This window comes from Anomaloglossus baeobatrachus, assembly GCF_048569485.1.
Source record: "Anomaloglossus baeobatrachus isolate aAnoBae1 chromosome 5 unlocalized genomic scaffold, aAnoBae1.hap1 SUPER_5_unloc_25, whole genome shotgun sequence".
NCBI classification, from domain to species: domain Eukaryota; kingdom Metazoa; phylum Chordata; class Amphibia; order Anura; family Aromobatidae; genus Anomaloglossus; species Anomaloglossus baeobatrachus.
Genome location: NW_027441801.1, coordinates 576158 through 588142, shown reverse-complemented (window position 1 = coordinate 588142; position 11985 = coordinate 576158). Strand labels below are relative to the sequence as shown.

The following is an 11985-nucleotide window of genomic DNA, read 5'->3' as shown; positions in this document are numbered from 1 at the left end:
TTTCTGCTCTGTTTTTTTTCAGCTGTATTTTCTTTGCTTCTGCTTCTTCTGCTGTTTGTTTCTAGTCCCTTCTCTATGTTGTTATGAAGGCAACTCAAAGACCTGCAGAGGGTTCATGAACACCCTGTTTCCCTAAAAATAAGCCCTAGTTATAGTCAGGGCCAGCGTTGGGAGGAGTCAAACTGTGCAATTTCTCAGGAACCCCAGTTTCTTAGGATCCCCATCAGTTGTATTCTAAGGTTGATTGTTTAAGGACCTTTTATGAAGTCATGTGACATGATGTATCCAAAGGTCTTTTAAATCTAGGAGTCTAAAAGAACTGACCAGGACACAGGCTGGCATGAGTCTAAAGCTGAAGAGCAGACAGGCTGGTGTGTGTGTGTGTGTGTGTGTGTGTGTGTGTGTGTGTGTGTCTGAATAATAGAAACAAAGAGTTACAGCCGCACACTTAAATACCAAATTTTTAAACTAACAAAAAATATCTAATAAAATTATTGCTTTAGAGAATGTGAACTACTGGGAAACTACCCTGGAAGGATTGGAGACACCTACAAAAGGAGATTTGACACCTAGACCTTGTTTCTTCAAAGCAATTATGCCAGAATTCTGACAGAAATCACTTTTCAATCAATTTTTTATGCAACACAGAGTTGTGAAAAAAGATTGTGCGACTAAATCATCACAGTGCACTGTGGTGACCTCACTCGCATGTCCTTCAGCTCCCAGCAGTACAAGCAGACATGGCCTCCTCTTACTGGTAATTCATAGCAAAATGTATGGCCTCCGGCGCCACTGCGAACAAGCTGACTATCAAGCACGTGACTGTGATCAGAGGAGGCCTGATGGGTGCCGGGATAGCGCAGGTAGCTGCAGCAAACAGACACACTGTTGTTTTTGTGGACCAGACTGATGACATCTTGAAAAAGTTTGCCAAAAGTATTGAAGACAGCTTGAAAATGGTCACTAAGAAGATGTTTGCGGACAAGCCTGAGACTGATTCACAATTCATCAGCAAAACCCTCTGATACTTCAGCACAAGCACAGACCCAGCAGCCGTGGTGCACAGCAATGATCTGGTGGTAGAAGTCATAATAGAAAACATGGAAGTGAAAAATGCACTAATGAAGACACTGGACAAATTTGCACCAGAACACACCATATTTGCCAGCGACACTTCCTCATAGCTGACATAGCCAACTCCACAACTAGGCAGGATCAGTTCGGAGGGCTGCATTTCTTTAATCCAATGATGAAGCTGGTGGAGGTCATTAAGACACCAATGACTGGGGGGCGGAGCCTGGACCGGGATGTGAGCGCACGCGAGGAGACACTCTCCCGCTGACTCACCGTGACACCGCCGGAACCACCGCATGGCCGACGGGTATAGTGGCACCGGAGGACAAGGGAAGGACCCGACTCCCAGCAGAAGAAGTTCCAGCTCCTGAATCAGCGAGATGACCAAGCGGCGGCAGAAGGAAGTGGGAGCCGGGAAAGTGCCTGGCTTACAAGATGGCACCGAGGTCAGAGAGGAGCCAGAGAAGGCAAACGTAGCCTGCCAGCGCCGCATGGAAGCGGCTGCAAAGCTGGCACAGTATGCAAGGCAATCGGAGGAACCTCTGGGGGAGCCTGGTAAGATGGTGGAAGAAAAAGGGAGGAGGAGGAAGACCCGGAGGAGGCTGAAGGAGCAAGGGGAGAATCAGGGGAAGATAAACAGGATGAGGATTCAGGAGAGCAGCAGGCAGCAGATGAAATACAGAAGAACCCCACTATTAAGGATGTATTTCAGGTGGTCTCCTTCTGCAAACAGGCCCTCACAACTTTAACCCAGCAGGTGCTGGGAATAAAGGGAGATATAGCTACTCTCAAAAAAGATCAGAAGAAAGCTGATATGAGAACCAGTGCTGTGGAAGAAAGAGTGGGGACAGCTGAGGATCACATAGTTGAACTACAAAAAGCAGAGAGAAAATTCCAGAAGCAGATATCTGAGATGGCCACAAAAACAGACGACTTGGAGAACCATTCCAGGAGGAACAATATAAGACTGGTGGGCATCCCAGAAAGAGCTGAGGGAAGAAATCCTACTGACTTCATAGAAATGTGACTTAAAGAGAAGATTATAGCTATACGCTATTGAAAGGGCATACAGGGTTCCAATGCAACCGCAGCTACCTGGCAAGGGACCTCGTATGATGCTGGCGAAGCTTCTTAACTACAGAGACCGGAATATTATTCTACGCAAGACACGGGATATGGAGACCCTGACAATAGATGGACACCCAGTAGCTATATACCCTGACTACTCTGTACTGAAACAAAGAATGCAATTCACAAGGGTAAAGAGACGACTCCGAGAGCTGGAGGTTAAATACTCCATGATTTTCCCAGCAAAACTCCGAGTAGTAGCACTGGAGAAGGTTCACTTCTTTCTTGATCCGGAAGAAGTCATGAAGTGGATAGACATCAATGCAAGGAAGCCCGCAAGCAACAGGAGAAGGATAGAAGCTAGCTACGAGCGATATTGCAATCTCGTGATTTTCCTGGGATTCAAGACTGGTTATTCATAAGCAATTGCATACACTAGAAGAGGAGGAAACTTCATAGGCCCATCTTTGTTGTAGAGACAGTACCTCCTTTTTTTTGTTTTTTTTTTTTTCTACCGGGTTATCATTGTTGATCTCCTGCTCCTGTTCCTGAGTGTTAGATGAGACAGCGGAATTCACTAACAATAAGCTGGACAATGACAGGAGGTCGATAATAATTCTTTTTTCTTATGGCCGTTCAGCGGCGATTGATAAATATTTAAGTTTTCAAATTTTCAGGTTAACTGTTTACATTATATGAAATTTGCAAATGAAAACGAATATGGTTAAGGCGGGAGGTGAGTTAGGGGGTTCTGCTCACTAGGATGAGACAGGTTTGGTATGGGAGAAAAAGAGGAGAGAGGTTGACCGGTCTAGGACAGATAGACCTCATTCCCCATAAGGGAGTTAAAGATGTAAATCGGAGGTGGAGGAGTTTAGTTGGGGAGGGCTAGGGAAGGGCTAGGGAAGGGAAAGACTCAGCGTACAGAGGGACAAAATGCCTGTACAAAGATAACCTGTGATTCAATATGGGAGAGGAGATTAAAGTATTATGTTGGAATGTAAGGGGACTGTCAGATAGAGGTAGAAGAGATGCAATGATAAAATATATGCTAGACCAGAGACCATCAGTAATGTGTTTATTGGAGATGTGTGGCGCCCCTGACCTGGTCAGGCACCACTGAGTACTGCACCCATGCTGGGGACAGTACAATACAGGTAATCCAGAAGGCTGACCGGGGTGTGGAACACAGGCGCATAGTGATCAGGTCTCACACATGTACCCATGAGAGGACCCCTGGGGATCCCAGGAGGGGGAAAAGCCTTCACCTTCACTGGAATAGTGGAGGGGGCCAAAAGCCTCCATCTCCTCTCAAGGGGTGTGGTAAGAGAGTCTGGTTGCTAGGTGGCGTAGGCAGGCACAAAAGGGAAAAGAGAAGGAGGAGTAAACAGTCTAGAGTCTGCAGCAGAGTGTGGAGGAGTGAGGAGCAGGAAAGTGAAGCTCAGACAGGAGCAGCAGTGAAGGTAATGCACCGGCACAGCGTCCCCGGGGCTTCACATCTGGCGTCACGAACAGGATAAGGACTAGACCTGTCCAGACAGGTGACCATGTGCCTGGGCGGTCCGCTTGAAAAATTGGAAGCGCCGCCATATTGCCACCATGAAAAGCGCGCTGAAAAACAACAGCAGCCCGCGCTGGAAGAAGTTACCGCCCACGAAGAGGTGTGGCTACCCAGAGATCCCCTGCAGAGTTCTGACCTCGCTTGTGAAGAAAGCGGAAGCGTCCAGAGACGGCGGGAAGGACAGAGAGCCACAAGCCTGCTGCTGCAGAGAGAAGAAATGGAGTCCGGACGTGGATACCCAGAACCAGGCTCTGCTGCCTGGTGGTGCCGGGAGCTTGCTATCTTCTGCGATCAGCTGGAGGCCAGGATTATGCGACAGCTCAGTGAGGGACGCACGGAGCTTCTGGAGATGGCTGCGGCGGTTCGGACCTACGAAGAGGGAGCCGCGCGACGCATGCCAGATCGAGCGGCGACGACTCAGATCCCGATGGTGCCACCGATGGGTGAGTCCAGAGTTGCCCCGGCCAGCGCAAGTGCTCCGACCCCTGCTGCTACGACCGCGGTCCCAGAAGAGGCGCCTGGCGCGGCGACGCTGAGCGAGGCCGCAGCCACGCTAGGTGCGGCCCGCCAAATCCAGGCCGCCGCAGCGACACCCCGCAGGTGTGACGCTGACCCAGGCTGCCACCCTGCTGAGCCCAGTCCGCCAAGACCCCACCGCAGCAGCGACGCTCGTCCGAGCCGCAAGTGAGATGCTGAACCAGGCCGCAGCCCCGCCAGGTGCGGCCCGTCAAGCCCCGATCACTGCAGCGACGCCCAGCTCCACCTGCACGGACCCCATTGGGGATGCAACGCCAATTCAGACCGCGGCTGCAATGCCCAGTCCGGCCCGCCAAGAACTGGCCGCAACAGCGACGCAGATCCAGGCCGCCGCCACGCCAGGCTCGGCCCGCACAGACCAGGCCGCCGCCACGCCAGGCTCGGCCCGCACAGACCAGGCCGCCGCCATGCCAGGCGCGGCCCGCCAAGACCAGGCCGCCGCCATACAGGGCGCGGCCCGCCAAGACCAGGCCGCCGCCATACTGGGCGCGGCCCGCCAAGAGATTGCATCACCATTTACCCCGGCCTGCAAGGCCAGAGCAGACACCGCTCCCCAGCCTAAGGAAGTCCCTACTAGGAAATCCCTGATAGGTGAAGACTCCGCATACTGGCAGCTGAAGGCTGACCTGGAGGCCAAGTTCCCACAGGAGATGGTGGACCGATACATGCTCCCTCCGCACACCCCTAAGGCAACCCCTGCAGCAACCACGCTGAAGAGTCCACCGCCTGGGCCAGCTGAGGAACACTCATCCCCAGCGCTGCCACGACCAGAGTGCAGCGAAGAACTAAGGGGGAGAGGAGGGCAAGAAGTTGAGGAGTTGCCCCCGGAGCCAGCAGCAGTGCTAGTCCCAGAGCCGGAGATGCTGCCATATTCCCGCTGGGACGAGGAAGACCTGACACCTCCTGCTGACGAAGAAGACCTGCCCAACCGCCCTACCTGGGAGCTTGTAAGCTGCACTTCGCAGAATCCAGCCCGCAAGACACAGCGCCGCAGCAGAACTCAGTTTTCCCCTGCACCGCCATCCCCAGAGCAGAGAGATGACATCACGGCCAGAGACCTACAAGAAAAAAGGTTCCTGAGAAGAGCCAAAGCACAGGTCAGAGGACCCCTTTGTAGAGGAATAGTGGAGGACTTCAGCTCAAGTCAGGATACGGGTTCATCGTAGCACCTGGTATCAAAGAAGGCATTTTTGTCAATAGGAGAGACGTCAGAGCTAATCTGCCCAGAGGACACCCTGGCAGAAACTTAAAGATGGGAGACTCCGTACAGTTCACCATGCACCAAGGAGAAAGAGGGTGGTATGCGCTAGATGTAGTACCATGTCCCAAAGAAGAAAGGAAAGACAGTAATAAAGAAAGAAAAGACAAAGGACCTACTGACGAGACAACTACAGATGAGGAAAAAGGTCAAGAAAGCAACAGGTGCCGCAGCCCTACAGGCCCAAGCCCTGGTGAAGAGGAATCTGCATAAAGTTCAAGTAAAGTACAGCAAGTTTTGACCAATTTGGAAAGTTTGTTTTGCAACGTTTTAAAGTTCAAGAATGTGCCCACATAAACTATTGTGAGAAATAAACCTTAAGGCTATGAACTGGCTATAGCCACAAACTCTCGCAGTGTAAATAGTTACACCAAAAGGGCACCACCACCACCAGAGTCAGCCTGTTTAGGGGCTTGGCTCGTCTGCAACCAGGAGGAGCCCGTCCGTATATAGGGCCTTGGCTCGCCTGCGACCAGAGAGCATGCCTGTTTATGGGGCCTGGCTCTCCACCACAAAGAGGGTACCTGGTCAGCACCAACTGTGGAGGCCGCCTCTACATCCTGCCAGAAGAGGCTGAGGGCGCGGATCCACCAGGCCAGGTATACCCTGAAACCACCAGCCCATGAAAGCCGCCTCTACATCCTGCCAGAAGTGGCTGAAGGCGCGGCCAACGGGAGAGGCAGATTGGAGGAAAGGTCTGGGGAAGTAGATGGCCCAGATCTGGTTACCAAAAGGACCGGTGACCTGCCTCCTGAAAGGGTTTGGGTGGGTTAACGGACTTGTGGGTGGAGGGTGGTGATGTATGGTACCTGGTGCTTTTAAAATGTTTTACATGTTTTAATGTTTTATGCATTTTTAAAATGTTGTCTTGCAGCCCGAGGACGTGCTGGTGATAACTAAGGGGGAATGTGGCGCCCCTGACCTGGTCAGGCACCACTGAGTACTGCACCCATGCTGGGGACAGTACAATACAGGTAATGCAGAAGGCTGACCGGGGTGTGGAACACAGGCGCATAGTGATCAGGTCTCACACATGTACCCATGAGAGGACCCCTGGGGATCCCAGGAGGGGGAAAAGCCTTCACCTTCACTGGAATAGTGGAGGGGGCCAAAAGCCTCCATCTCCTCTCAAGGGGTGTGGTAAGAGAGTCTGGTTGCTAGGTGGCGTAGGCAGGCACAAAAGGGAAAAGAGAAGGAGGAGTAAACAGTCTAGAGTCTGCAGCAGAGTGTGGAGGAGTGAGGAGCAGGAAAGTGAAGCTCAGACAGGAGCAGCAGTGAAGGTAATGCACCGGCACAGCGTCCCCGGGGCTTCACAGATGCATTTGACAAGTGAAACGACGAATGTACTGAACAAACGATGGGTGCAAAAGGCATATCATTTTACTTTCTCTACCTATGCTAGCGGGGTCTCTATGTTGGTTCATAGATCCGCCCAATATGAAGAAGTGGAGACATGGATAGACACAGAGGGACAATATGTAATGGTGATCTGTAAGTTGTATGGACAATTACTATGCATTACTGCTATATATGTTCCGCTGCCTTACACTAGTGCCAAAATTAGAGAGGTGAGAGAGCGCTTGGCTAAATGGGGGAATTTGCCATTCTTGTTGGTCGGTGACTTAAATAATGTCATAGATGCATATTGGGACAGGAGCAAAAAATCACGGGAGACGCGAAGTGATGGAGCGACAGGGTTTGGTACCTTTATCCAAGAATTGGGGTTGGTAGACGTTTGGAGGATAAGAAATTTGGGGGTGACCTGGTTTTCCTGTCACTCCGCGACCCTTGGTACGCTTTCACGTATAGACCTGGCCTTGGGAAATGATCTGATGGATTCTGGGATTGCGCATGTTGAATATTTGACTAGAGTAATATCGGATCATAGTCCAATCCTGATATCTATTAAAAAACGAGGAGTGGGGGAGAGGCTAACAAGAGAATGGAAGTTACACCCGGTTTGGTTAAATTGTATTGACATGGACGGTATATCTAGTGAGATGCTGGAATATTTTACCCTTAAGGCCCTGTCACACACACAGATAAATCTGTGGTTGCAGTGAAATTGTGGACAATCAGTGCCAGGTTTGTGGCTGTGTACAAATGGAACAATATGGCCATGATTTCACTGCAACCACAGATCTGCCAAAGGTTTATCTGTGTGTGTGTGTGACAGGGCCTTAAATAGAGGTAGTGCGGATCCTTTGGTAGTTTGGAACGCATGAAGGCATACCTTAGAGGCCTTTTATTTAGAGACGTTTGCCAGTGTAAGTCTCGTAGTAGACAAGGGGAAATTGATTGCTTAGAGGCTTTGAAGGGAGCAGAAGCAGAGATGGTAGCACAGCCCACAACAGAGTATAGGCAAAAGCTAAAAGCAGCTCAGGAAGAAGTTAATAAAGTGCTATTGAAGAAAGCAGCAGGAAACAGGCTTTTCAGAGAGAACGTCTATGCGGAGGGAGAAAAGGTGGGACACCTGTTGTCGGTGGTGACGGCAGCCCAGAGAAAACCATCCTTTGTACACTGCATTCGCACCACAGCGGGAGATTTGGTCACGGAGGGGAAAGATATTTTGGACACGTTCGCAGCCTTTTATGAGGAATTGTACTCCACTAGAGGGGGGTCGATACAGCAGAACCTAGAGATTTTCTTAGATACAATGACATTACCCAAAATAGCATAGACAGAGAGACACAGTCTGGAGGCCCAAATTACACTTGAGGAGATGGAGAGAGCTTTGCATGGCATGGCAAATGAAAAAGCCCCAGGGGTGGATGGATTGCCGGTGGAGGTGTACAAATCTCTGGAAGAAATACTCTTACCCAATTTGTTGAATGTTTTGGAGGAGGCAAGAGAGCGGGGGACACTGCCAGCGTCTATGAGGGAGGCGATAATAACAGTAATACTTAAAGAGGATAAGGATCCAAAACTCCCCGAGTCATACCGGCCCATTTCACTTTTAACGACTGATGTTAAAATTTTGGCCAAAGTACTCTAATCGATTAACCGAAGTGATATCTGCTCGAATTCACCCAGATCAGTCGGGTGTCATGCCTAGTAGATCTACGGCGAAAAATATACGAGGATTATACCTTAACATGCAGCTACCGGTGGACAATCCAGGACAGAGGGTGATAGCTTCGTTAGATGCCCATAAGGCATTTGACAGTGTGGAATGGGGGTATCTATGGGAAGCGCTAAGACATATGGAATTTGGCCCTAACTTTACATCTTGGATACAGCTGTTATATGCTAGACCAGTGGCTAAAGTGAGAATTAATGGAATGTTGTCACACACAGTGGACTTACAAAGGGGTACTCGTCAGGGTTGCCCGCTCTCGCCTCTCCTTTTTGCTCTAGCGGGAGAACCACTGGCGGCTGCTATACGGCAGAACAGAGACATAAAGGGATTTGTATATGGCCCTCTAGAAGAAAAGATAGCCCTCTATGCAGACAACATTCTGTTATTATTCGCAGACCCAGGGGCATCATTGAGCCATGCCATGCAGGTGATCGAACGGTTCGGAAGGATCTTTGGACTGTCTATAAATTGGACCAAATCAAACCTTTTCCAGGTGGACGCGGGAATAGACGGGTCTACCTAGGGTGATGAGGTTAACAGATTGTGGGTTGTGGACCAGTTTAGATATCTGGGCATACAGGTATCCTTACCAATTGGGAATTACATCACTATTAATCTAGTCCCTTTGCTGAACCAACTGCGTAGTAAGATAACTGCTTGGAATAAGCTTTATTTATCAGTAATAGGACGGATTAACCTTATTAAAATGGTAATATGCCCATGATATTCTACGTGATACACAATACTCCTATCTGTATCCCTCAGAGTCACTTTAAGGAGATTGATTCTATGTTCCGTGCTCTAATATAAAAGAACAAACAAGCCAGACTCAAACTTGAAAGGTTGCAGAGACCAAAGGACGAGGGAGGGTTAGCGTTACCCAATCCAGGAATATATTATCTGGCAGCTCAGAGTAAACATTTCAGGGGATGGGCGAATTTAGTGGCGGTGGATCCAGCATCTAGATTGTTGGGGCATGTTTTACATCGACGACCATTGGTGTTAGGATTGGAGGACGGATCATTTGGGAGACAAGGGAAAACAAACCCTACACTTAATTTGATGAACAGAATTTGGAGAAAGATCAAGCAGATGAGGGGGGTTACGGCAATAACTGAATTCACTCCGGTGTGGGAAAATGATAACTGCTCTGAGATATATAAGATAGGCAAAATTAAAGAATGGGCACGTAAAGGTATATGGTATATGTGGCAAATTCTAGACCAGAGACATTAGAAGCTGTTTACACAAATACAAGATGAATTTGTGATATCTCCATCCGGGTGTTACCACTATAAACGAATGGCACATGCAGTAGCGGCTCAGAGGGTTAAACAATCATTGCTGGTTCAGGCCGACTTAGTATTGAAATATGTGTGTAGTAGTGTGCCCACAAGAGGAATCATATCAACTATATATAGGGATCTATTGCATACATATTTGCTTAACCACCCAGTAAGAACTAGAACTAAATGGGAGGTAGAGATAGACGGGATCACTGATGAGGTGTGGGAAAGTGTCCTGGAGTACATACCGAAATTATCAATGAGTGAACCAGCAAGATTGTCCCATCTGTATGTGGTGAATAGGGCGTATAGATCCCCACTAATTATGTGTAAAATGGGACTGAGGAGTAACTCTGACTGCCCTAGATGCAATGGAGATGATGCCGGCATCTTCCATATGATGTGGACGTGCCCCAGGTTGACGTCTTTCTGGATAACTGTTCTTAACAAAATAGAAGGAGCTTATAGATGCAAACTTCCCAAACAACCTTTGGTATGTCTCCTAGGTTATGTGGAGGAAATCAGAGTAGACAACATTTTTAAAATAGTGATAGCCAGATTGCTGTATGCGGCCAGGAAAGTAATTGCCAAACATTGGATGCAGGGGGACCCACCGACTTGAGGGGAATTTATCGCATATCTTAATCATATTGCTTGGATGGAGAGAAGTATATATGGGAAAAGGAAACAACTTGCACTTTTTGATAGACTGTGGAATCCGTGGTTGCAGTATGGATAAATATTAGGGCTGGGAGATGTTGGTCTCTGAGCAGGGATACCTGGTTCTACACATTCCAATATATGTCACTGAAAGGCACAAATGTGAAATCTTTTATATAGATGTGGGTAATATGTACGCTGAGGGGGGAGGGGTTGTTGAGAATGGAAAGTTTGTAGTTATGTTTATTATTGCTGAAAATTTGACATTGGCTTTGTATATTTAATGAAAAATAAAAAATATTTGATTTAAAGACAACAATGACTAGCCAAACAACTTGTCACTCTCTCATAGACTTCAGTAAAGCACTGGGAAAGACGCCTGTGTCATGTAAACACAACCCAGGCTTCATTGTTAACCGTCTTTTGGTACCATACCTAATGGAATTTGTGCATCTTCATGAAAGAGGTCATGCATCCAAGGAAGACATGGATTTTGCAATGAAATTGGGGGCCCGTTACCCAATGGGTCCTTTTGAGCTTTTGGATTATGTTGGTCTTGACAATAGTAAATACATAAATACATCATTGATGGTTGGTACCAGATGGAACCAGAAAACCCCTTTTTTACCTCCAGTGAATTGCTCAATAAGCTTGGAAAGAAGACCAGAGAAGGATTTTATAAGGACAGATGGTTGGCCTGGCTGCACTGTAGAGTTATATTGTTATAGTCTCATGTTTTCTTTGATTACGATGACCGTTGTTGGTTTTACATTGCACGGTTTTCTCAGCACTTATTAACACTCTAGTGCCTTACAGTCATGATTCTCTATTTCATCAACATCCTTTTGTACCGCTGATTCCAAACATTGATACGTCATAGCCATTCTACAGTCAATAATAAATGAATGTACAAAAAATAAATTGTGCAACTTTTGGAGGTTTCACGCCAATTTTAACCAGCTTTGCCAAATTGGGCAGAGCTAGGCCAGAAGAAGGGTGTGATGCCACCGCTTCTCTAATTCATAACAAACTGCGGCGTTCCCTATGCCAGAAATCTTACGCCAGTCCCTGACATCAATTTTCATTGTACATCGCCGGTCTTGATGAATTGGAGACCTAATGTTTATCTGCACAGACCCTGCTACCTGCTTTGGTTACAAAGCCTAAGTATAGGCCATCAATGTTACACTCCCGGACAAACCCATTAAATATTTGGCATCTGTCTTCTTCGAAAAAAAACCTTTTTGAAATTGTCTATGTTGTGGATCAATGTCACAACCAGACGGTTGCAGCCATCGCCAACTGTCATGGCGGTATCAGGATCTGTGGAAATTACAGATTCTGGCACTCTGCTAACTTCTCTGATGTCTGTGAGCAATGCAGTGAGACGCAGGTGTTGAACCACATACTTAGTAAAACTAGCAAGAGTTATTCTTTGCTGGGCTCCTTGTTAATGTCTTTG

The 11985-nt window shown here is 48.1% G+C and overlaps 1 pseudogene; it reads left to right on the top strand.

Annotated features, from left to right (window-relative positions):
- Positions 1-27: 27 nt before the first annotated feature.
- Positions 28-11251, top strand: LOC142259075 (hydroxyacyl-coenzyme A dehydrogenase, mitochondrial pseudogene; annotated as a pseudogene).
- Positions 11252-11985: the final 734 nt, after the last annotated feature.